Below are 25,327 nucleotides of genomic sequence, written 5' to 3'. Positions count from 1 at the left end.
TAAAGTGAATGTGTGTGAGAGTGTATTTGTGTGGGGAAATAGCTCAACTCTATGGTCAGTCATTTAAAACCATACCAAATAGCACTGGTCCGGTCGGCTGGCCAGCATGCTTGCATTGAACATCATCTCCACACTCATCATCAAATATTCTTACATTTACGCTCATTTCCAATGCGATCTGGGATGACATGCGCAATCGCACTCACATTCAATAAAACATACAATGGAGGGTGTACGTATGTACATTTGTTTCATTTGTCCATGGTATGTGATTGACTAAATTGCTAGTGACTACACTCTTCGTACTGATTAGTGCCAAGATATGGGGGCGCATTATGATGAAATGCTGGCTGGCAGGCGGGGATTTTGATTGTGTGTGAAGACTGTGTGTGCTATTACTACTACTTAATGAGTGGACAGTCTCGCTGACTGGCTGGCTGCTGGCTGGATGGAGGGCTGGCGAAATGATACGAGAACAACTGTTCAAAAAACCAATGACTTTGGGCGTATGATCAGAGCTCTGATCAGTGTGAAATTCGAGCTCGATCAGTGAACTTAGAAAGCAAAGAAAATGTGTAAACACAAAAGAAACAAAAATATAGAAAACTACAACTAAAGAACCCAAATCAAGAACAAGCGAAAAAATATTAAAAAAAAAATTATATTTTTTTAAGCTAAATGAAAAACTAAATATCATTTACATAGTACCTAATAAACAAATAGCAAATGATAAAAGTGAAATAAAAAAAAAAAATTAAACAAAAAAATACTTTTAAGCTGCAATAGAAAAAATAAGAATTAAATATCCCCAATTTGCCGCTCGCTCTCGTTCTGTTCGTTAAGTCAAGCAGTCAGCCAGCCAGTCAACAGAAATAAAGGTTACGACCCCATCCATAAACAGTGGCGATAATCCTTATCGTTCAGTTTGCTGCCAGTTTATAGCTGATATCAAGTTTTCTTGTTGTCGTCGCTGACGTTTCGTGTTTTTCTACATTTTATTCAACAAACGATTGTGATTATTTTTAAAAATATTTTTTATTGATATGCAATTTTTTTCATTTGATTTTCCAAACAATCGAGTAATGCAGTAGTTTTGTGTTTTTTATTTATATTTATTGATGCCATAATAACTAATAAAAAAATCCATTGAATTCAACAACTATCGACAGTAAAAACAGACATAACATTTTAAAACCAAATTCAAATAAACTTTTAGAAAACAACACAATCGAAATGTGGACATTTGACATTGCAGATCCTACCCATCGCATTAATACGTAGCTTAATGGAATCTACGGTGAGTCAAATAGATATGAATTTTAAACTAATTTTAACACCAATAAATTCGTTTTTGCATTGGAATAAGTTCGTCCTTAGTTTAGTTTTAATCAAATAAAGTTGATGGAAGGCGAAAGGTCATATGAGGGGAATATTTATCTATAATTTTAACATGGACCCAATAGTTACTATCTTAAAACTAACTTCATGGATTCACGATAACTAAAGATATCATAAAACTATATATACTGGGGCATCATTTCAACATTTTAAATACGGATGAGTGTCATATAATTCGAAAGAGTTTATCATCGTTGATCCAAACATTTCACAGGATTATGTTTCTATAAAACTTTCATTCTGTTCCATGTATCTCTCTTCAATAAATAGTAAAATTAAAACAAGTAAGCAAAAGCTATAGCCATGCGGGGCCGACCATGTGATGCCCTACAACACCATGTTGTAAAGGATATATAACTGGACTTTTAAAGAAAATTATTTTAATTTTTGATTCAATGAATAGAATTTTGTCATTGTTACATTCCACCATCCAACTGTCTATTCCCATGCAAAATTTCGTTTCGTTTTTAAATTACTTAATGTTTTGCTATCATCTTCAAAAGCAATAGGCTTCTATTCTGACCTTAACCCCACCCCCATGGAAAATATTGTGACGGTCGGACGATAATTGCGACTTGTACAGGGTGAGATAAAAAAACTGCAAAAGTGAAACGCCACAATTTTACATTTCTCTTTTAATTTTATTGAAAGCATCAAATTATAAAATAAGTCTCGATTTGTTCGAATTGGTCACCTTTGGCACGAATTATGGCCTTTAAACATCCAATGAAACCGTCTCACTCTGCCCGAATGTTGCTCTGCGGTACTTTGGCTCATTCCCGGCGAAGTGCTTGATAGAGTTGATCGACCTTGTCAACCTTGTTTTCCAAAATTCTCCAAACACAATAGTCCTACGGATTGGTATCCGGAGATTTTGGTGGTCATTGTGTGCGAGGAACCTCATTCTGTAACCATTCTTGGGTGGCGCGTGCTGATTGCGATGGTGCTGAGTCCTGTTGGAATGTCCAAGGTCTGCGGTCGAAATGTTTGCGTGCCCAAGGCTTTAATATACCCTCCAGAATATTTTCGCGATAATATTCGGCATTTATTCTGATGTCACGGTCGATTAATACGAGTGGAGAGCGACCATCGCCTGTTATGGCGGCCCACACCATCACCATGGCCGGCGCTTGTGTTCTGGTGGCTAACCGAAGGTGCACATTTTCAGCTGAACTATTTTGCAAGCAAACACGATCACGTTGGCTTACAAACAGCTGTTTTCTCATCAGAAAAAAAAAACAAATTCGGCAGTTCACCACTTTCGACCAAGCAAAGCAACTCTTTAGCTCTTCTGAGTCTATTTTCTTTCTGTTACGGTGTAAGTTCTTCCACTTTTTGGAATTTCAATGGCTTTACCCCGAGTTCATTTTTCAATATTTGCCGAATGGAATATTGCGATATGTTTTAGCTCACGAGTCATTTTTCGGCCACTGCGATGTTGCTATTTTCTTCCGTCCACTTCCTAGACGTCGGGCTACGGTAACGAGTGATGGTACGAGACGCAAAAGATTTATTCACATTTAAATGCTGGAGTGCTCTAACGATAGCTACTTGTGGTTTTCTTTTCGCTTGAATTCCATTACGAATAACTTTTTCTGGAAAATTCTCACCAAAATACTTTGTACGCTTGTAAACAATATAATGAGCTGTCTCTGGAATAAGTGGCTTAGAAATGACAGCAGTCTGAAGTTGGTTGAAGTTTTTTCATCTCACCCTGCAAGTCGACAAATAAGAAGTTACTGTTTGGGTGCTATTAAAAAAGCTATTTATTTATAGCCAGTGAATAACACTTTTGTGTGTGACTTGGCTTGTAAAGCTAATGGGCTACAATTCGGTTTTTTAATGAGATTTCTTGCTGGGATAGGTAAATGTGATTCCTTTACATCTGTAGTCATGAAAAAGTGATCAATGCGCTAACTAGACTTCATCTTTACTGTAAAAACACCTGGTAAAAAATCATGATTTTACTAAACGTATGAAGTCTAGAATTACTTTTACTAAAAAAATTGATTTCTTTCTATGTCATAGTGATCCTTAGGTATTGATGGCAAGACTGTTATTCCCACCTTTGTTTAATTAAGCGGATGCAACTATGGCTTCCAACTGTTGAGTTACTAGAAGTTTTTAGTGATCGCGAAGGTCACAAACCTGCTGAGAAAATAATTTAAAAAATTAGTCATATTTTGGTTGCGATTGCATCGATCTGTATAATTCTAATATTTTATGTTGGGAATGCCAAATATCGTTCTGCTTAAGATGAATATTCATAACAAGACGGCATTTCATTCTACATTAAATATTTTAAATGCAAATTTTGTAAGGACTTATTTTTATTTCAAAGTCAAACCATTGGCAATTTGCTCTAACCATGTTATTAACTGTGACGCCCGTTACCGTATATAATTGGATGGAATTTTATTGAAGTGGTTTCTCGGACACTTCTTTATAACCCAGCCATGTTCCCTGTTCTTCTACCGCCCTACCCCTCAATCCACAAAAACAAAGTGTTTTGTTAGAATGCATTTTTTATAGTTTTAATAAACAATTGCCGTAGGTGGAATTTCACCACTACTCGTACGTGCGGTCTAATAAAGAAAAAAACAATAACGACAGCAGTAGCAGCAAAAACAACGACAATAACAACAAGAATGGCAAGAGCGACTAACCAACATTGCTGCAATTCGTTAGTGGATGTTACGAGAATTGTTGCTTATTTATGCAAAAGTAATTCCAATGAAATGGTGGATGGTTAGTTGTTGTTGTTGTTTTTGTTGCTTGTGCATTATTATTATTTTTCATTTTTATTACCCGTTTCCGGTGGCCAGCCAGCAGCCAGCGTTGAAACAGGGAATTTTTTACTAAACAAAAAACAACAATGTCCATATACATTTTTATAATAACAACAGCAATGAACGCAAAGAAAGCATTTTTTTTTTCAAAACTACAACTACAAACCAAAATGTCCAGCCAGAAATTAAATCATATTTTTTCACACATACACAAAAATGAAGATTAGATGAAGGTGTGTATGTGCATGTAAAGTGTGGGTACCATTTGATTTTAATTTATGTTAATTTACATTTCTACAAAAAAAAAAAAAAAAAAAAAAAAAAAATTGAAGCAAAGCTATGGTGTGCGGTACCCTCTTAATAAATCTGTTAAATTATCTAAAAAGTTACTGTGGGAAATTTGATGGAAAATGAACCAGAATTTAAATTGAAAATACGTCATAGAGAGGATTCACCTCAGTACCTTCTAATAAATATTGTCTCGATTATTGTAAACTGGTATGTCAACCGTTTTTCCGTTTTCGATTGTAATTGTAATAGTATTCTAAATAATTGATATGAAAATATTCGGAAAATGCTGGCAGAAATTTTATGATTTTTTAAGACCAAAGATCGGTCGGTTCCAAAAATTTTCCAATGACCTACCAAGCAAATCCTTGGTGAGCCGAATGTCCCATTAAAAAGTAATGTAAACAAGCTACCTTCTGCATCACCAGTATGTTGAAAATAATGGGTTATTCTTAAAAAGAATAGAAGGCAACAAACTTCACTTTTCTCATTACCAAGTAAGGAGAAATGGCACAGACTGCGCTCGTCCGATTACAAAACCGAAGGCTGTGAGTTCGAGACTCAGGGTAGGCAAGCAAATAAAAACAATAAAATGCAATGAATTGTAGATTTATATGTGAGTCTTGAAAGCAAGTTAAGCTAGAATTGAGAAGGCTGTGAGTTCAATACAAGGAGCAGAGAAAGTACAGGGATGGTTATGGTAAAATGAAGTGTTATCTAATGCCAATCCCTCTATAATGAGCTAAGGTAAGTCCTTCTGTAGATGAGCTGAAGCGAGTCTCTCTTTACAGATGAGCTGAAGCGAGTCTCTCACTGAAGATGAACTGAAGCGATCCCTCTCTATAGATGGGCTGAAGCGAGTCTCTCTATAGTGAGCTGAAGCGAGTCTCTCTCACTATAGGTGAGCTGAAGCGAGCCTCTCTCTATAGATGAGCTAAAGCGAGCCTCACTCTATGGATGAGCTGAAGCGGGTCTCTCTTTCTATAGATGAGCTGAAGCGAGTCTCTATTTTTATAGATAAGCTGAAGCGAGTCTCACTCTCTAGATGAGCTGAAGCGAGTCTCTCTCTATAGATGAGCTGAAACGAGTTTTCAAATTAAAATTGAAGGGTGTCTTTAAAGATAAGCTGCAGGTAATATATTTACAGAATGGCTAAATAGAGTCTCTCTTAGAAGAAGCTAAAGGAAATCTCTTTTAAAGACGAGCTGAAGTGGAGCTGAAGACTCATTGTGCTCTAGAAAAGTACTTGGGTATATTTGCACGTTAACCATGTATGTATATCCGCAAAATTTCGAGAAATATGAGAACAACCGATTTGCCCATAGTTTAAGTTCTTATACAGTTCTGTGCAAAACACATTTTAGGATTTTAGGTTTAAAATCTCTTTATAAGAATATAATTGACCTTTCATAAGCAGATTTTTTGGTATTAAAGGTACTAATTTGAGAATCCCTCATTGAATTATGTAATAAGCCCTCGTGAGTTTCTCTAAACAAAACTCTTTTTCTCACTTGTGTGGTTTCCAATACAATTTTAAATTGATTTTTCGGAAATAATATTTCTGCCTGAAACCAAATCAAAAATTTTGTTAACATAATTTTAAACAAATTCTAATAAAACTTAGTTAACTTTAAAAAAAAAAAAAAATCCCGAAATGTCTTTAAAAATATTGATGTAATATAATATGAGGTAATATAAGGTAACCCAATCCACTTTGTGTATCAATTCCACGTTATTAATGACATTCTCCCCCCACCATCATGGATAAAGTTGTTTTGTTGTCGTGTTTTATTGGCCTACAAAAACAATTCAATTTGTTGGAAAATTTACATACATATCATTGTCATCATGTTCGACATGATAAACATTCTATCTGTCAATTGTACTGAAGGATGTCGGATGAATAACATCATCCATTGTTGCCGAGGTAAATTCATCGGCAACTACAGATGAACCACAAAAAACGCAAAATTAAATGTGAGAGAACTTTTAAAAGTAAATAAAAAATTTAATTTGCATTTATGGTGGAATAATAAGCACTGTATATATAAATAATTTATAGAATCATTCATTGCTTTGCAGAAATGTAATCCGAAATCACTCGTAAATTGTAAAGGAAAATTGTAACAAAATGTATTTCTTTATTATGAAATATATGTTATATCGTTTTAAAATCTATTTCCATTTCCAATCATGTTTGTTTTTTTTTTTTGCAAATTCCGTGATACCTTACACCTCTCTGTATTCGCCAAATCCTGCCGAACAGTATACATACGTGTATACATGTACGTCTCATCCGCATTCTTAAACAATAAGTTCTGTTCTTCTTCTACGAGCATTCGTTGTTTTGTTTTTTCATGTTCTTTAAACTTCTAATATTGGCACAGAAAAAAAACCTAAAATCTCACACATGCTATGCTTAGGAATCATGTAAGTTTATACATGGCTTTGAGGGATATTTGACTGAGAGTGAGTGTGTGTGTGTATGAGTGTGCTCGTCTGTGCATGATTTGGTGTAAAGGTATTAAAAAAATGTCTTATTGCTTACCTGACTTGCAGCCATTAAAGGTAATTTGCATTTATAGTATTTTTAGTGCCTAATACTTGCTTCAAATCGACTTTTACCATCCACACATTCCACCCTTTGCATTACCTTGCCACGGATGGCAAGGAAAAAAAGGAAACGAAGAAAGTGGGAGAAACCAAGGAAGTAAACTGAAATTGAAATCCATTGTGCAAGCAAGTTAAGTAACTTAAGGCAAGAAACAGATTGAACAGTCCCTAGGCAATAGGAATTTTTAAATCATTTTAAACTGAGTTGATTTTATGTTTGTTTTTGTGTAAGGCATTCAAAATTTTTATTTTGATTCAATTCCTACTGTGAAAAGACACGTTTAGTTAGTTAAACTAATGTGAAAGGGAAATTAATTTGGCAATTGTTTTAAGATTAATATATTTGCTGGGATATTATATATATATATATATATATATATATGTATATATATGGAGATTTATAGCATACGGAGTTTAGTATTTGTAATACTGAAGGCATAGCCATCACTATCATATCAGATATCTGGGATCATCTCAGAAGTGTTCATGTAAGTATTTCCATATAAAATGTAGAACCTTGATTAAAATATTCTACTCCAGGGAGAGATACGGTGCCGGGCCACCATTGGTTATGTCGGTGATAAACAGAATATTTAGTATGTGATTAAATAACTACATATCTTTTGTTATCAAAATCTTTACAAACAATGCTAGTAAATAGTACCTTCTATTTAATTTTTTTTCCATACAACATTATGTGCTGGAAGCCTCGGGTCAGAATAGAAACCTATTGTTTTGGAGATGATCGCAAAATAATCAGCGGTTCAAGTGGACCAAAAACAGAAAACTTTCCTGACTTTGTAGTTGCTCTACAGGTCGCAATTATAGTCCAATCGACGTAAACTTCGCGTCTATGGGGCTAGAGTTTAAGGATGGACAGATTTTGGTCGGTCATCGGACAATATTTAGTGGGTAACCAGTAAAGAAAGTCTTAAAGTCGGGCGGGACCGATTTTATGATACCCTACACCACTATGCTAATTTAGTTGAGCTCCACTTAATAATTAAAAATTTTTATGGGAGAATTCAATCATACACGCTATGATTATAATTATAATTTAAAATTCAAAGTACTAAATATGCCGAAGCATTTGTATCTTTTAAATTCTGACTTGTATTGCCCATTTGGTGAAATTAATTTGAAATCGGATAAAAATATATATGGGAACTATATCCAAATCTGAACCGATCTCGACAAAATTTGGCAAAGATATTTCTGAGCTGTATTCGATATATTTCCCTGAATATCGTTGTTACGGAGTGCATATTACGGCTGTGGGTAACAAACACAATAAATCGGATGAACAATATATATGGGAGCTATAACTATATCTGAACCGATCTTCACCAAATTTGGCATACTACCTTCTAGACTAAATTCGGTCGTATGTGCCAAATTCCATCCCATTTGGACAAATATTAGACGTTGGGTGCACAATAAATGGTAAATCGGACGAAGTTTTATATGGGAGCTATATCCAAATCTAAACCGATCTCGATAAAATTTAGCGAAGATATTTCTGAGCTGCATTTGATATATTTCCCCAAGTATTGTTGTTACAGAGTGCATATTACGGCTGCGGAGGACAAAAATAACAAATCGGATGAACAATATATATGGGAGCTATAGCTATATCTGAACCGATTTCGATAAAATTTGGCATACTTATTTTCAGGCCTAATTGGGTTGTGTGTGCTAAATTCCATACTATTCGGGCTGATATTACACGTTTGGTGCACAATAAAAGGCAAATCGGACGAAGATATATATGGGAGCTATATCTAAATTTTTACCGATTATCTCCAATTTCAATAAGGTTCGTCCTTGCGCCAAACAAATGTTGTTTGCAAAATTTCATCTCAATCGGATAATAACAGACGGACTGACATGCATAAATCAACTCAGAAAGTGATTCTATGCAGATCATCAAAAGGAACTATGGGTCTATCTCGTTTCCTTTTGCATGTTACAAACAAATGCACAAAGACATAATACCCTGACCACCTTGTGGTGTAGGGTATAACAATTCGTATACCCGGTGGATCTGAGACATATATATCGAGGTATTATCAACTATTGGGCCCGAATCAAACTTATAAACCAATAACAATATAGTGGGGGGGTACAAATCTTACTAAATATCTATTACACGATTTCCATGGTTTGACTGTGTACAAGTTTAAATTAAATTAAGAACTTGAACTAAAAAAAATTACCTCAAAATCCAACTTAACCGTGCACGATAAATTTTTCTCAGCAGAAAAGAAACAAACCACTTGAGAAAATCGATTTAATACCAATTTACCTTTTAATGTTCCAACCATAGCAATTTTCTAGTCTGCAATCATCGTGAAAGCGTCTCGCATGTATGTGTGTGTGTGTATACAGGCGTTTGTTTAATAACCCCGTGACAAAATGTCACCTAACATTTCAACAATCACAGAAGCTAACACAAAGTGCACACATTCAAACATGGGCGACTGTGATGGCGACGGTGACGAGGACAAATGTGGTAAACCTTGGATTTTGTTAAAGAGGACATGCTGTTCGTGTAGAATCAAGTGAAAAAAATACGGAAAGGCTAGCAAAGTTCTAGAGAATTATTGTTTACTTGGGTGCGGTAAGCGAGCAGGAAAAAAAAACAATTCAGTTTCAATATGAGACTGGTGCATTGCTGTTTAAAATTGTATGCCTTTTCTATGCTTTGCTACAACGAAAGAAAAAAAAAAAAACATCAGAAAAGAACACAACTGCCACAAGACGGGCTAGAAGGAAGCTTTCTCCCTGTTCGGGTCTTGTTGACTGGTCAATGTCAACATTTTACACATGGGTACAATATTGACACATGACACAATAACAATTGTAAGGTTATTTACCGCATGTATGTGTGCATGTACGATGAAAGTACATATTTGTCTATGCACTTGAAACAGGTGGACAAGGACTTTCGATACGGTATTCACGCAGGCAGTCAGTGTGTATGTCGGTGTTATTTGTGAATTTCTTTGTCATTTGTTTAAATATAAATCTAGAATTATCAAGCTCTAACCTGAATGGATTTTTCTACAATTAAAGTTAAGTAGAAAATTGTTTCAAGTACTTAATTCATAGTGTCATCATTTGCAGCCAACAGTTCACACCATACTTGTGGGAAATCTAGCAGATACGCCTGTATTGTTTTTGTTTTGTGTCTCCGTAGGTGGGCATATTTTACAAGAGCCTCTTTCGCCCTGTTATGCATAATAACTCTTATAAATGTACAAGAAGGATATATTCAAATCTGCTTGATGTCAACATCCGTCCATAGATTTTTTGAATACATGTTTAGTTATGCAGCTCTCAGGAATATTGCAGGGCAACTTTTGTCCATCCAACTGTTGATTATTGTCTGGCAGTTTGTTCTTGTTGTTTGTTGGTTGGTTTGTTGGTAACATCTATACACACATTGTATGCCTCATAAGTGTAAGTTTTATATCCTGTTTATGAAATTTATCGTATTTTTGAAACTTCCTGAAAATGAGCTAAACAGCTTTTTCCATTTCATATTTCGTAGTTGTGTGTGAACATGTACATTTTGAAATGCATGTGAAAATAATAAACCCACATTACAAAAGTTGCAAACATTTTGAAATGCCTGTTTGGTTATGACAACAAAACCGAAATGACTAAATTAGAAATGGTCTACCTTTTCATAGATGGTACCGGAATGAAAAAGGGAGTTATGGGTAGAGGTAACGGGACCGGTATATTTCAGGTCATCTATGAGAAGATTTTCTGGTCATCTATGAGAAAACCTTCTGGTCCATCTATGAGAAGAAGAACTTCTGGTCCTTCTATCAGAAGAACCCTTCGGGTCCATCTATGAGAAGGAAACCCTCTGTTCATCTATCAGAAAAATAGCTTTTGGTCATTTATGGGAAGAAGATTTTCTGATGCTCTGATCATCTATGAGAAGAAGACCTTCTGGTCATCTTTGAGAAGAATCCCTATGAAAAGACCTTCTGGTCATCTATGAGAAGATCTTCTGGTCATTTATGAGAAGACCTGTTGGTCATCTATGAGACCACTCTATGCTCATCTATGGGAAGACCTTTTAGTCATCTATAAGAATATCTTCAAATTTTCTGTGATAAAATCCTCAATGACAAAGCCTTCTAATCTTCTTTGAGAAAACCATCTAACATTCTTTGAGAAGACTTTATTTTCTTCATCGTGAAGACCCTCTGGCCTTCTTTTAGAGTACCCTCGGGTCTTTCATATGAACACATCAGAGTCTTTATAATAAGACATTTTGGTAGTCTATGAGAAGAGCTCCCGGAAGGCTTTCTGGTCTTCTTTAAATGGACCCTCTGGTCTTCTTTAAGAAGGACCTTGATGTGATTTCACTCTGGCATTCCATAAGAACATATTGGAGACTTCTGTGAAAAGAACTTACGATGCACCAGAAAGATCTTCTGGTCGTTTTTAAAAAGTCTTTTACCTTCTCGTCATCTACGAGACCAGAAAGTCTTGTATAAAAGTCCTTATTTTCATTTTTCCTTTTGAAGTATTGTTTGCAAATCTCTATTAATCCAGAGAAGAATAATTCACAAAACATAAAATTCAGTGATATTCAATTAGACCCCTCTATTTTCGTGTCATTTTAATTTGACCTCTGGCCATATTTATTATCTTCTCAAAATAACAAATACAAAAAAAAAACATTCGGAATTTTTCAATTCATTTTCCTTTCTCAGAAAGAAATTGGATTTTGGGACCTGTATTTTTTTACAATTTTATTTGTTATGCTTTTGCGGGTCCACAGGAGTATGTGAATGAATAAATACATTTCAAGTACAATTTTCAGAATAAAATATACATTCACACCTATACACCTGCAAACGTATACTTGCTACATTTCTAGCTATGGGTGTCACAGGATGCAAATAAGCAAACGAATATTTATGCATGTATGTATGTGTGTGAATGTGTATGTGTGTCTTTTGGTCTACTCCCTTTGTACCTTTACGTCAATGGCCTTATACACAATATATATATATGTATGTATATATATTTTGCTGTATATTTTATATTCAAATGCATCTGGCAAAACTCTCACCTCTGCCGCATTCAGTTCCCAGCATTGGTGGTACCGAGAAAAAAATCATCTTCCTACAAAGTTGTTTCATTCACAGGCAAAGATCTGTCAACAATGACGAAATGAAACCAAAGCCCGCTAAAAAGATATGGGGGAAATTTCTGTATTGCTCGTGTGTGTCTGTATGTGTAGTGGAGATGAATGTGGCGAAATGGATTTGAAATTCAAACAAGAAAGAAAGTCAGAATACCACCACGTTGTTGACTGTGAAAACGTGAAAAAGCACGAAACGGAAAATGACAGTGACGATGGCGTCAAAAATTATACTAAAGTCAGAATGAAATTGTGTTTGTTTCAAAACGAAACGAACAGAAAATTAAAAAGAACAACATGATTTCAAATGGTGCACAATGGGAGAATTATTGGACCTTATGGAGGACTCTAGAAAAATTACTAATAGTGCATCTTTTTAGATAGATAAAAAAACTGTATGCAAATGAATTTAGTAATGACTGAAAACAGCATGTAAATTTTTTCTGGGGTTCAGGCCCAAGTTTATTTTCTGAGTAGGGAAGGATCATCTCGAAGATCGCATTTTCGACCTATTCACACAATATCATAATTTTCGGTCTACATTTTTCTATAAATCTTAATAACTGTAGCTCAATATGAATTATGAAAGAGATCTGAGAGTTTTAAAGCCTTAATTTCTTGCTCAGAACTCTGCTTCCACAGCAATCTTTCCCCACTGTGTTAATGGTTGATTAAAAAGTACCAAAGTGAGAGATGCAATGTATAAATGTTTGTCTTGCGTTCACTTTTGCATATCCCTATGAATATTCTTTTCACTATTCCTCTTTACAACCTAGGGAAATTTTCTCTAGCAAAGAGTGCTAAGGTGTTTTATAAGCAAGAGTGATTTGCATAGCTACAAACATTCGCGTGCACACACACACACACACAAACTCTATACAATTTTCAAGATACTTTTATGTTTGCACCGAATTGTGTCTATATCATTCTGGCGACATATGGTGCATGCTGCACCATATCCTGCCATGTCACTCATGCTCACTCACACAGACACACTCATACGCTTGAAACATTCGCAATGATACCATGTGTCATTTAATCTTAGCATATCATTTCGTTTCAGGTAGCTAACAGATACAGGTGTAGATTGTCAATATTTATTCTAAAAATGCCAGTCAATGTTCATCTGCATCTTATGCATTTGCATGCATGCAAGTGTTAATGTCTCGGGGTTGGTGTGTTGAGGGGTTAGAGAGACAGAAAAGAGGAATTAACAAAACGTTAAACCACATTGTCAGGCTGCGGATGTTAGGCAAAGAAAATTATGACAAAATGAAAAATAATGAGCAAATGGCAATGTGACTTCTCTTGGCTGTGAAATGGGGCAAGAGTTTTTGAGAAATGGGTTCGTTATTTCACGAAAACAGATTTAAATTTTTAAATATCTTCAAATATTTGAGACTCAATCAAACATGCATTTATTGAGCTAATAATATTAAATTAAAAAAGTTCATAATTTGTAATATTTTTCTTATTATTTTATTTCAGCTTCAAAATTGATGTTGTTTATTTGTTAAGGTGAGTTTGTGGATATAAAGTAATAGAATATTTTAAATTTTATACCACCTCAAAATATAATATGGATCTAAAGACCTCTACATAAAAACTTCGATCTGTAACTGTTGAAACTTTGTCAAAAATCCTTATGCTTATAAGTAAAGACATGTGGACTGATTTTCACAATTCTCATCAAATCGGAATGGTCTCTTGCCAAAAAAGGATAAAATCTAAGAAAATCGCGTAGTATATGTTAATAAAAAAGTGAAAAAGTTTGCGTGCCCAAGGCTTTAATATACCCTCCAGAATATTTTGGCGATAATATTCGGCATTTATTCTGATGCCACGGTCGATTAATACGATCGGAGAGCGATTTCTGGTAGCCAACCGATGGTGCCAATTTTCAGCTGACTTCTTTGGCAAGTAAACACGATCATGTTTACAAACCGCTGGACAACGGATGTTTTCTCATCGGAATAAACCAAATTCGGCAGATAACTACTTTCGGTCAAGTGGAGCAAGTCTTTAGCTCTTTGTATTCTATTTTCTTTCCGTTGGGGTGTAAGTTCTTGCACTTTTTGGAATTTCAAAGGCTTTACCCCGACCTCATTTTTTCAATATTTGCGAATGGAATATTGTGACATGTTCAGCTCACGAGCCATTTTTCGGCCACTGTGAAGCGGCTTTTGATCAAGTCGCTTCTTTAATTTTTCTAACCATTTTTGCGGATGTTGCTGTTTTCTTCCGCCCACTTCCTTGACGTCGGGCTACGCTACCAGTATCACGGTAACGATCGATGGTATGAGACACAAAGATTTATTCACATTTTAATGCTGAAGTTCTCTAACAATAACCACTTGTGGTTTTCCAGCCAAATATAATAGCGCTTGAATTCCATCCGGAATAACTTTTTTCTGGAAAATTCTCACCAAAATGCTTTTGTACGCTTGTAAAGAATATAAGTGTCTTTGTGTCTTTGAAATGACAGTTACAGTTTCTTCATCTCACACTGTACATAAGTTCACGACTTTAATTTCAATTTCATTTTATATGAGTGCATCAGAATTTATGAAAGATAAACCAGAAACTTATGGGTCTAATATACAAAGGTAATGCATTTAAACAAACAATTATGTGGAATTTCATATTTGAGTTATAATTCTATGATTTTGTTAAATGTATGCATCATCTATTCCAAAAACGAAGGCGATAAATTGGGTTTTCCGGAGCGATTTAGATTTTTTCGATTTTCGTTCAGCACAATTCCTAGTGGACGATGAAAACTATTCAATACTACACTTATAACATTTGCAAAAAACATGTGCAAATAAATATATGCATATGCACACGTACATTTTTCAGTTTTACACATTCGTGTTGAAAATATTACTGTAATTATTGTTCATAATCTGCAGTCACATATATTACAGCTGGAATTTGTATATGACAACATTAACAATAAATTTCGATTGTAACTTTAATTATGTTGTATGCAGTAAAAAAGGCGAAGTTCTTTGTTATTTCCCTTTCTCTCTCTCTCGTTTTGCTTCCCTGCCTCTGCCATCATCTTGATCACGTATAAAAATGCCTCGAGTCTGCAATTATACATTAAAATAAGACAATACAATCGAAAATAAAAACAAAACTTTCGAGTTCACAACACACAAATATACTCATGTGTGCATGTATGTGGCAATATATTGTTTTGTATTTATTATGTCTCTGTGTACAGAGTTAATTTTATGAATTGACTTGTGTAAAATATGTACGTATGCACACAATGCATAGGGCATGAGATGGGACATTAAGAAATGAAGGAACAAATATGTAAGGATAAAAGGAATCCTGATTATTTTCATAAATTATTGCAAGTCAAAACTGTGTGCAAATGTGTGTAAGAAAGATGCCATCATCCCAAACCGAACGAACACTCTGCCTAAGGATATGAATTTTAACCTGAAAGGTAGTGATATTCCATACGACTGCTTGCTTATACACCAAATATCCACTTAAGACTTTACAACCACATTAATCATGGAAATGTGGTAGAATGGGTTTTCGTTTTTTCTCAAGTGGTGTTTCTGTGTGTGTTCGCGCAATTTTAAGAAATATTTTATTGGAATTTGAGATATATCAGAACGTGACAAAATGCATAATTGCTTTTTCAGTTACTTTATTTACATTTTGTTGTTGTTGTTATTTGTACTCAAAACAAACGAAATTATGTACACCTTAAGGGATTTTGTTTCTTAAATAATACGGTGTCAAATTGTATATTTTAGGATGATATGACAATTTAGGAAAAAATTAGGTTTCATTTTCATATGAGTGAAAACATTCAAGGGAGCCATATTTGAATATTATATATATAGTATATAGGGATGAAAACCTTCCAATTTATCTATATTTTCCTAAATCCTTTACTCCTATGAAAATTAGGTTTTTCTATCATAGAAGTTGAAACATTCAAGGGATTCATATTTGAATTTTAATGCCCAACAACACTATGTGTTGGGGGTATTATAAGTTTGATTGGGCCAAAAATTATGTAACACCACGAAATATTGGTTTCCCCTATAGGAAAGTATATATATATCTTCCTATCTCGCCGAGCTGAGTCGATTTAGCTATGTGTGTCCGTCCATCCGTCTGTCCATGGAGATGGGGCTACGGTCAGAATAGAACCCTATTTCTTTTGGAGATGATCGTATAATATTTAGGGGTTGAAATGGATCAAAAACTGAAACAATTCCTGATTTTGCAGTTGCTTTACAGGTCGCAATTATAGACCAATCAAAGCAGAAGTTAGCATGGAGCTAGAGCTTAGGGCTGGGCAGAAGCCATCCAATTTTGATGGTTATCGGGTAATATTTAGTGGGTGAAATAGGCCATAACGTTTGTATTAAATAAAAGTCAGTTTTTCCATTAAAAAGCGAATATTTTTAATCCCGGCGAAATTACAAATAGACGAACAGGTCAATTCTGATCGATACGTAGATGACGATAGTAACTATATCGGTTCTATATAGCGAAATATATACAACGTGTATATACAAAGGAACGGGATGTTAGTTAGAATGCTTATATGTCAAGAATGGCTGGACCGATTTCGACAAAATTTGTCAACTCAGAATGTCCTCGTAACATAAAAGTATAAAATCTAAAAAAATCACATAAAAGATCGCATATAATGATGTTAATATAGCTTTTGTGACATTTTTTTATTTTTTCATATTTTTTATCGTATGCGATTTTTTCAATTTGACTTATAATATTGAATTGTATATTTTGTAATATTTTTTCACTTTACAACACAGCTTGTGGTTATTATATACAGATTGCCATTATCGTCCGATCCTCACGAGGTAGGGTTGGGCTCAGAAGGGCTAGGCCTATTGTTTTCAAAGATGTCCGCAATATATTAGGGGGTTGAAATGGACCAACAAACAAAGGACATGAAATCTCGCATAAAGTTAGAGTTTAGGACAGCGGGTACAATGGACCACCAACTTTATGTGAAAAAATACCAACATTACTTACAGGCGATATCCGAAATACACAAAAGGCGAACTTCTGGCTTTTTTATGCTGATTTCGTTGACGAATATAGCCAAATATCGTAGACAAACAAAGCATATCGATGACTCTAAATTTTAAGATACAGAGAGGCTTCTTGCTTTTAGAGATGATTGCAAAATATTTAGGGGTTCAAATTAACCAAAAACATAAATTTTTTTCCGATCACACAATTGAAGCCAATCTTCACGCCTGTGAAGAGAGTAAGGGAAAGGGAAGAATTCTAGTATTTTGGATGACTATTGGATTATATTTAGCTGTCAAATATAGTACAACAACTAACAGCTCGACGGAGTGCATAAATGTTGGGCAAATGTCCCTAGTCAAAATCCTAATTTCGAAAGCGAAATCTTCCAATATGGATTTAGACATAAGGGGGCTCCTAGCATATTGTAGTGTTGTAGGGTATATCATAGTCGGCCCCGCACGACTATAGCCTTTGCTTACTTGTTATATATAGAAGAGGTGAAAACCTTCCAATTTAGGGATTTTTTCCTAAATCCTTTACAGAAATATTTTTTGAGGTTGCTTTAATTCACGGGTCGAGGTGCAAATTTAAGTAAATCATTGACAGCTTTTTTGATGGAATTACAAAAGAACATCTTATCACTACTCCACTGTAGCATACAAACAATAGTTTTCCCTACCAAGACTAACAAAATAAATAAAACAATTTTTTTTGCTTCTAATTGTATCATGATGGCCACTTTATTGCTGACATTGTCATTTTTAGCAAATAATAATAAAAATGATTACACAAGAAAACAAAACAGAATAAAAATCAAAAGATCAAATGATAAATTTAATTAACAAACAATAAATGCCACAGACAATTGAACTTATTTGGCAAATGTTAAACTAACAACTGAATGACAGATATAGACACACACAATGATGATGCGATAGAATTAGAAGAAAAGCCTACACACATAACACACATTCGTAATATGTATGAATGACTCTGTGTAAATATGTCAATATGCACTTATAGTGTGTCGGATACTTCAATTAGTTTTTATTTAGAAGACAATATAAAAAATGCCGACACACAAAATTTTTTTATATCAAAAGCAGATAAAGTCTTTATGTATATTCACATATAGACTACATAATACGAATCTAATCCATACATATATATTATCCAATTACTTAAAGTATTGAAAATTGAAATTAGCAAAAAATGTTTTATTTGGTTAAGTAAACCATGTGATAATATATGATGCCACACTTTTACCTAAATACCTATCAATCGGCGATACTTAAACATGTAAAACTTGTCCAGCTGTATGAGTCGAATAAGCAATCAAAAGTATTAAAATGTGGGGTTATACGAAGAAAAAATCCTCACGTCGTTGAAAACCCCTTTATGTTCATAAAATTGCGAGCTCATATAGTTAAGCTACTTCCTACGCGTGACAGCTCTTGTAAAAAAATAGCCTAGTAAATTGAAAACCATCCATTGCTAGGTAATAATATAATAAGTAAACGCATAACGTCGACTGGGACCGATCATTTAACGCTCTACCCTCCACCTCTACTACTCTACTCTACCCTACACCCTAAAATTTGCGAAGATTTCCTATAAATCTTAACGGGTTTTGACTAGAATAAACGAATCTCTCAAGATTTTGGGATTCTACTATTTACAAAATCAATCCAAACATTAAAGTTGGTTCTCTAATTTTCAATTAGATGGCAAAATGCATTTATTTCTTATTAATACCCAAAACTTAGTAGACACAAAACTATCTAAAAAAACAAGTAAGCAGAGGCTATAGTCGTGCGGGACCGTCCAGATGATACCCTACAACACTATAATATGCTGATAGGTATCCAAAACAATTTCACACAAAAGTTGTGGTCCATTTAACCCGCTAAATATAATTCAAGGGTAGTCCAAAATCCTACACTTCTGCGCTAACCTCATGCTAAATTCCGTCTGGATTGTTTATACCCTACACCACAAGGTGGTCAGGGTATTATGTCTTTGTGCATTTGTTTGTAACAGGCAAAAGGAAACGAGATAGACCCTTAGTTCCTTTTGATGATCTGCATAGAATTACTTTCTGAGTTGATTTATGCATGTCAGTCCGTCCGTCCGTCCGTCCGTCTGTCTATGTATTCTTATCCGATTTAGATGAAATTTTGCAAACAATATTTGTTTGGCCCAAGGACGAACCCTATTGAAATTGGAGATAATCGGTAAAAATTTAGATATAGCTCCCATATATATCTTCGTCCGATTTGCCTTTTATTGTGCACCAAACGTGTACTATCAGCCCGAATAGTATGGAATTTTGAACATACAACCAAATTAGGCCTGAAAATAAGTATGCCAAATTTGATCGAAATCGGTTTAGATATAACTATAGCTCCCATATATATTGTTCATCCGATTTGTTATTTTTGTCCTCCGCAGCCGTAATATACACTCTGTAACAACAATATTTGGGGAAATATATCAAATGCAGCTCAGAACTACCTTTGTTAAATTTTATCGAGATCGGTTCAGATTTGGATATAGCTCCCATATATAACTTCGTCCGATTTACCTTTTATTGTGCACCAAACGTCTAATATTTGCCCAAATGGGATGGAATTTGGCACATACGATCGAATTTAGCCTAGAAGGTAGTATGCCAAATTTGGTGATGATCGGTTCAGATATAGCTATAGCTCCCATATATATCGTTCATCCGATTTGTTGTATTTGTTACCCACAGCCGTAATATGCACTCCGTAACAACGATATTCAGGGAAATATATCAAATACAGCTCAGAAATATCTTTGCCAAATTTTATCGAGATTGGTTCAGATTTGGATATAGTTCCCATATATATCTTTATCTGATTTCAAATTAATTTTGCACCAAATGGGCAATATAAGTCCGAATTTAAAAGATACAAATGATTCGGCATATTTAGTCTTTTGAATTTTAAATTATAATTATAATCATAGCGTGTATGATTGAATTCTCCCATAAAAAACTTTTAATTATTAAGTGGAGCTCAACTAAATTAGCAAAGTGGTGTAGGGTATCATAAAATCGGCCCCGCCCGACTTTAGGACTTTCTTTACTGTTTTAATTTTGACCTGTAGAGCCACTGTTAGATCAGGAAAGTTTTAATTTTTGGTGCATTTGAAACACTAAATATAAATCTTGAAAAACAATAGGCTTTAATTCTGACCCTAATTCTATATTCCTACAAAATTCCTGAGAATCGGACGATGAAAAATATTATTGATAAAATCAACATTTTGAGTCATATAAGGAAAAATTTCATGCGATACAAAATATTTCGAAAAATATTAAAAAAAATTAAATGAAATTTTTGTTGACATATTTTAATGCAATTTTCTTAGTTTTTATCCTTTTCTGGCCAGAGGCCATTACGAATTTGTGAGAATTGTCAGCCGTTTTTGAGTTGTAAGCGGCCTAACTAACATGACCTTCATTGATATATGAGATTGTATTTATTTTGCTATATACGCGATATCTTGTATATGAGCATCAATGTAACGGTCAGAAGTGTCACTTTCGGGCATTTGTGATTTGGCCAGGATTTAAAATATTCGCGGTTTAGTGGAAATTTTCGTATTTTTTACATAATAATACTTATAGACTATTTTACCCGCTAAATATTGTCCCTAAACTCTAGCTCCCTAAATTCGTCGATTGGTCTATAATCACGACCTGTAGATCAACTTCAAAATCAGGCTTTTTTCTGCTTTTGGTCCATTGTCCCTAAACTCTAGACCCATGCTTAATTAAAAACTCTAATAATCGCGACCTGTAGATCAACTGGAAAATCAGGAAATTTTTCTGTTTTTGGTCCATTTCAACCCCAAAATATTACGCGATCATATCCAAAAATAATAGGCTTCTATTCAGACCCTAGCCCCACCTCTATGTTTAATTTCGTGCGGATCGAGTCATAGACCTGTGGAAAATGCATTGCACTTGGCTTTTTTAAATATGTTAAAAAATACCCTGTCCTAATTGAGTAATAATCAAATCAAATTAGGCTGCAATTCGGTATAATCAATTCTATGGAGAGCTAGATCTTCCGTTATTTCCTACTGTTTTTCTCTACGTTCAACAGAAAATCTGTTTTACTAGATATTCACTTAAAATTGAATTTGTGTTAGTTGGTTACAACAACACGACAGAAATCATTATTGAGTTCATTTAGTTCAAATTGAGAAGAACTCTTCTAGATTCTTTTGTATATAATTCATTTAACAACTACAACAACCAGAAAATGCCTAAAAACATTTCATAACAAAGACAAAACCATTTTACATTAAGAACACTGAAGTGTTGACCAATTACGCATAGCACCTTGATGTGGGTCAGTACCGAAAACACATACCTTCCAAACACAAAAACACACATACAACCCAATACTCTCTAGACAACATGGTTACTTGGATGTACCACCAAGTTAAAACTTGTGTAAGTTGGTTTCTAACCAAAGAAAAAACCTCCTACCTTTTACTTCTGGGTAGAAATGTAAGGGCATTACAACAAGTTGTACCAAAATCCAAGTGCCCGCTCACCATTGTACACTCACATTTCCAGTAACAGCTCTAACTAACAATACAATGTTCTAGAGGTACTTGGAATATTTAAAAGGACATGCGAATGGCAATAGAATCACCATAGTCGTCCGTAGCAACAGCTTCTTCATGCCGGCGACCAATATGTATCACCACAACGAAGTTCTCCTATATGCCGGTGAGACTAAATGTAGCATTGCAGTAAACTGCCATCATGAGTCCGACCGAATTCTCGCCTCTAGTGCAAAGTCCTCGAAATGAAGAAGAACAAAAAAAAAAAAAAACTTCAAAACAATCTGGGCAATGGCCCAACTAGAGGGAGCGGTGAAAAAGTAGCCAACGATGTATGTATGTAATATTACATGGAAAATTATCACCCTTGTATGAGTGAGCTAATGAATGTCGTTTAGGTTCGGGGGAGAAAAAACACAGCTCACAACTCATAGAAACTGTTGCTGCTAACATCAATGGGCTAGAAACGGCCTGAAGACCAACAATTTAATTGACGCATATCAGAGCGTTTCTGATGACATTGGATTCCTTACAATTGCCATTCTGGGGAGTGATGAAAACTTGTTGGAAACTTTTAACGTGTATTGTTTAGTGTCTCGGGCGCTATTGCAACGTCTTAAATAACATTATAGAATATTGTACGAGTTTAAGTTTAGTTTGACTACGTCGGGGTTTTTGTTCCGTGCTTTTTATTTATACAGAGTTCTTTGCATTTCGGTAGTTTATTCAATATCACAAGTTTCTATGAAATCATCCATGCCATTGTCAGTTTTTATGTACTCCACCATACTGTTGGGTATATTAACTTAGTTATTCCGTTTGTGATTCCTTGATCAGCGTAAAACTCTAAGTAGATTTGGCGATGTCCGTTTGTCTGTCTGTGTGTCTGTTGTAATCACGTTATCTTTAAAAAGAATTGAGATAGAAGGGGCACATGTGTATTTTGCCAGTAGGCAGGTTAAGTTCGTAAATGGGCTATGTAGCTCAATGTTTTCATGAAGGCCCCATTTAACGCTACACTCAAATATTCGGTATTCTCCTGATTTCAAAGATATTTTTACCGGAGTTATTTCAAATTCCATATTTTAAGTTCGTAATAGGTACTACAGTCTACAAGAACCAACCGCATATGCAGGTCCACATCAACGTATAGCCGCCGTATAACGATACCTCCCGTTATTCGGCATTTTGATGATTTTAGCGATATTATTAACCAATTGATTCCATTTTTGTACTTAAAGTTCGTAATAAATAGTAAAACCTGTAACAAAAAATAGTGTATGCAAGTCCACGCCTTCGTATAGCCCTTGCATAACGATACATCCCTAAATTCGATATTTTCCAATTTCGTAATTGAAGTTCGTAATGGCCACTACAGCCTATGCCAAAAATTGCTTATGCAGGAACACGTCTTCGTATAGCCCCTATATAACAGTACCTCCCTATATTCGGTATTTTGATGAATTGTTTCAAATTGGGTATTTGAAGTTCGTAATGGATATTACAGACCGAAAATTGTCTGTGCAGGTCCACGTCTTCATATTTTGATGATTTTAGCGTCATTATTCACCAGAGTTGTTTCAAATTACACATTTAGAGTTCGTAATGGGAACTACAGTTCCAGTTCCAGTTTATGCAGTTCCAGGTCTTCGTATATTAATACCTCCATATATTTAGTATTTTGAGGATTTTAGGTACAATACTCACCGAAATGATTTGAGATGTTGTATTTGAAGTTCGTAATAAATGCTACAGCCTGTGACAAAAAATTGTTTATGCAGGTCCAGGTCTTCGTATAGCTCCGATATAACGGTACCTCCCTATATACGGTATTTTGTTGATTTTAGCTATATTATTCACCGTTTATTCCAAGTTTCGAATTTGAATATGGTATTGGCTTATGACAAACAAAGCCTATATATGTTCACGTCGTAGTGACACTAATATAACGGCTATATTCGGTATTTTATTTTTTGTAAATGTCCAAATTCTTACCAAATGGTGGAAGGTATTCAAAGTTCGGCCCGACCGAACTTACTGCTTTTTAACTTGTTTTAATTGTTAATTATATATCCCACAAGATTATTAAATCATCTTCTTTAAGTTCTACTCAGGAATATTTAGCAATATCTCAATGCTCACTTACTTACCTTATGATAACGGTTTGAAAACCATATCCTTTTGTAAAGGATAGTGCATTTTCGCACATAGGTAAGACTTATTTCTAAACCAACTCCGAATCTCAAACTCAGATACCATCAATAACCTAAATATCAAACTTCAGAATTTTATAAAATTCCCTTCACCCATTACCAAATGTACTTTTCGTGCAAATACCCCCAACAGGAACTCCAATATAAAATTTGAAAATTCCAGCTTCATCCATTCAGTCTAATCCAAATTGTATTGAATTTAGTACCATTTAGTACAGTTCGCACACTTAGTACACATTTCCAAAACTACATTCATATTTAAAATTTACTTTCCAACCTTGAAATCCAACTTTTGCACTCCATCAAATTTCAGAATTCTATGTCACTTCGCTTGTCTAATGCAAAGTATTACATTTTTTGTGAAATTTAGTACTTTTCGTACGATTTTTCAAACAAAAAAAAAAAAACAAACTAACAAAAACACTTGGTCTCGTGAACAATTTCAATATTCTAGCTTCAGCCATTTCATCTAGGCTTTGATCTGGGCGTTACAATTAGGTCAGTATGTCAGTTATTTCACCTCACTTTTAATAGATCATTTATATGAATAGATGTTGTGTTTCAAAATTATTCACGAATCCCTTCCATAATTCTACAAATTCCCTTAAAGACCTAAACCTGTTGTCATAATTGTAATTTAATTTAATTTTTGTCAGCCATCAAAACCTAACTGGAACTGTGTAACAATGTTCTTTTTCCTTATGCCTTTTTATGCCATGTAAGGTCTCATGCAAATGTCATTCGCTTATCTATGTTTCCTTTCCTTGGTTTTCAGAGTTTTTTCTCTCTCTCTCTCTTTCTTCTATTTGTTGAGCTGCCATTTAGTAAAATTGTGTCTGCGTCATTATTTCATAACTGTTGGCTTAGTAGCGCGCTTATTTTCATTTTATTAAATTTTAATTGGCTTAATTGACCCCCATATTTAGAAGTACATATGTACATGTGTTTTTTTTTTTAATGTTTTGTTTGTCTAACATTTGTTCACATTAGTCAGCAGTTATCAGAATGTTCGTGACGAAGTGCTGTGGACGATTTGGAAAGATTGAGTGAATGCTATAAAAAAATTTAATTTTTTTTTCAAGTAGCAATAAGAAAATTAATGCCATGTATTAATAGAAGAATTCTTATTCTAGGTTGATTCTGTTTGCTTGGCGATAATGTGAATTGTAGAAGATCCGTTGCCCAAAATTTGATATAAATTATAATAAAAA

The 25,327-nt window shown here is 34.5% G+C and overlaps 1 long non-coding RNA gene across 1 annotated transcript; it reads left to right on the top strand.

Moving 5' to 3' along the window:
- LOC131802856 (uncharacterized) lies at positions 1-25,327 on the top strand. Its single transcript, XR_009342405.1, has 3 exons — positions 1-1,297; positions 13,747-13,776; positions 25,250-25,327. It is a non-coding gene; the product is annotated as an uncharacterized LOC131802856 (long non-coding RNA).

The sequence above is a fragment of the Musca domestica genome, unplaced genomic scaffold (genome assembly GCF_030504385.1).
Source record: "Musca domestica strain aabys unplaced genomic scaffold, Musca_domestica.polishedcontigs.V.1.1 1, whole genome shotgun sequence".
Lineage (NCBI taxonomy): Eukaryota > Metazoa > Arthropoda > Insecta > Diptera > Muscidae > Musca > Musca domestica.
This window is presented reverse-complemented; position numbering and strand designations above follow the sequence as displayed.